Source organism: Triticum aestivum, unplaced genomic scaffold (genome assembly GCF_018294505.1).
Source record: "Triticum aestivum cultivar Chinese Spring unplaced genomic scaffold, IWGSC CS RefSeq v2.1 scaffold46533, whole genome shotgun sequence".
Lineage (NCBI taxonomy): Eukaryota > Viridiplantae > Streptophyta > Magnoliopsida > Poales > Poaceae > Triticum > Triticum aestivum.
This window is the reverse complement of record NW_025246291.1, coordinates 1-2,532: the sequence shown is the minus strand read 5'-3', so window position 1 is coordinate 2,532 and position 2,532 is coordinate 1. Positions and strand designations below refer to the sequence as shown.

At 51.9% G+C, this 2,532-nt stretch overlaps 1 long non-coding RNA gene across 1 annotated transcript; it reads left to right on the top strand.

Annotated features, from left to right (window-relative positions):
* The first annotated feature begins 707 nt into the window (after positions 1 to 707).
* LOC123177121 (uncharacterized) lies at positions 708 to 1,534 on the top strand. Its single transcript, XR_006488779.1, has 3 exons — positions 708 to 767; positions 1,290 to 1,404; positions 1,479 to 1,534. It is a non-coding gene; the product is annotated as an uncharacterized lncRNA (long non-coding RNA).
* The last annotated feature ends 998 nt before the right edge of the window (positions 1,535 to 2,532 follow it).

Below are 2,532 nucleotides of genomic sequence, written 5' to 3'. Positions count from 1 at the left end.
AAGCTTGTCCACGACCCTTCGACCGAACGTGGTAAGGGGGTTGCGACCGCCACCCAGTCGACCAAGCGCCCCCGGACCACCTCTCCGGCGCCGACTGAAAAGGCGCCGAAGCAGCCCAGGGCGGCCTCATCGAAGCCGACCAAGCTCCTGCCGAAGATGAAGGTGTCCATCCCCACCATTTCAGGGTAATTGTGTTGCTCATATTTTCTTATTCTTGTGCGAACTTTATCTTTGATCGACGCTGAGGTTAGTCGACTGATCCTTTGGAGTTGTAGTGCTGCTACCTCTGAGACTTCGGCCCGGGCCGATGACCACGAGATGGAGGATGCGGCAACTTCGAACCCAGGTACTGTATTCTTAACACCGTTTTTAGTCGATTAACTCGCGACTTCTGATCCTGATTCTTCTTCGCAGTTCCGCCCCATACTGTTATCGATCTTCCTGACGACGACGAGGATGAAGAACTGCTGGCACGCAGGAAGAGTCGGAAAACGCCCGCTAGCAAGGTGCCTCAGGAAGCGACGGCGCCTGAGACTCTGACTGTGGAGGAAGGGAACACCACTCGACACACGGTGTCCTTCGCGAGTCCACTGACGAGTGCTCAGCCGCCCTCCCTCTTCACGACTCACCACGTCCCAGAGGACCAAGCTAGCGCAGCGAAGGAGGCAATACGCCAGGCGGGACTCATGATGGAGCAGCTGAAGATCATCCGGGATGCGAGCCAGGCAGCTTATGACGCCAGCTCTGCCCTCCAAAGCAATGTCCAGGTCAGTCGACTGCTGCTTGCTCTGTTGGATATGCTACCAAAAACTTTTCTTTTCCGGGATTTATATTAGTCACCCACTGAGTGTGTCAAACTTCGTGTCAGCGGGGGCACGCTGAGTGCACCCGCTGGGTGTAGTCCCCAAGGCTAAGGTCGACTGCTGGCAGTCGGCCTTAGGCTTTATGATGTCAATCTTTTTGTCAGTCGACTGGTCGACTGGATTTCGCAAACCGGTGGGGGCACGCTGAGTGCACCCACTGGGTGTAGTCCCCGAGACTGTGGTCGACTGCTTGCAGTTGATCACAGTCTTAGAGAATGTGTCTCGCACACTGTTTTTTTTTTAGGTCGACTGGTCGACTTTGTCTTCAACAGGATTAGTGGGGGCACGCTGAGTGCACCCACTGGGTGTAGTCCCCGAGACTACGGTCGAATGCTTGTGTTCGGCTGTAGTCTTAGAAACGTGTGTTTTTCCCTTTTCACTCGGAAGTGAATTATTTTTGACATTTAGTCGATTGGTTCTTCGCAGAACTCTTGTGATCTTGTGACTCGCTACTCAGAACTGGAACAGAAGCATACTCAAGTCGAGCTGAGCTTGAAGCTGGTTCAGGAGAAGCTGACAAAGGCAAAGGAGGAGACTGAAGGTATGTTTGGTGAGACCTTGACGACTGCTTTTCCTCTTGCTTGTTTCAACATCTGATCTTGTTGTGTCTTGCAGGTAAGGTAAGGGAGGCCCAGCAGAAGAAAGACCTTGAGCTAGCTGAGAAGATCAAGCTTGCTGACGAGAAGTTAGCTTCAGTCACCAAGCTCGAACAAGACAATACCAACCTGAAAACTGCTCTTGGGATTGCCAACAAAGAAGTCAGTCGACTGAGAACTGACAAAGCTGCCTTGACCGACCAAGTCAGCAAATTGACTGAGAAGAAGACTGAACTGGAGGCCTTCCTGAGTGGCTTTGCCAAGAAGCTGTTTCTTATGCTCGAAGGTAAACCTCCATGTTTGGCAAATATTTCCAACTGTGGCTTCTTCCATTCGACTATCCCCTTGACTTAGTGATCACTCTTGCAGAATTTTGTCAAAACTTTGAAGAAGAAACCAGCCGACTGGAGCCAAACCTTGACCCTGTCAATTCTCCGGTGAATGACGAGGTTGCCATGGATATTTTCCGACTGGAGTCTCGCGTTGCAGCTGTCGTGGATTATCTCGCAAGGCTGAAGGCCGCCACATCTCGCATCGACTCGACGCTCTGGCCTGAGGAGACACTTCAGAATGACCTTGAGTCACTAATGGCCCGCTTGAACATGATCCCTGGTCGAGTGCAGGAATGGAAGAAGTCCTCGGCTCGGTGTGGTGCAGATGTCGCTCTGTGTCTGGCCCGAGTCCACTGCAAAGATGCACGAGAGGAGAAGCTGGCGGCTCTTCGGGTGGCCAATACCAAGAAGCACGACTTCAGGTCCTTTATGGAGACTTTCCTTGCAGCTGCCACTCGGATCGCCGACGGAATTGACCTTGATGAATTTGTTGCACCTTCCAGCCCTCCACAGGAGGGGTAAAAAACTTCTTCTGGCTCGACTCTTTTAAATTTGCCTCGGTATGCCGAGTGGAATTGTATCCGACAAACTTTAACAGGCTTGACGCCTGAGCACTTTCGGTTCCTTTAGACATCGATTCAAACTTGAATTTGACGCTTGAATATGATTGCCTTCGGCTCAAAATGTCCTTTGCAGGTTCAAAGCAAGGTGCCTGTGCTTAGGCGAGCGCTTGGACTGCAG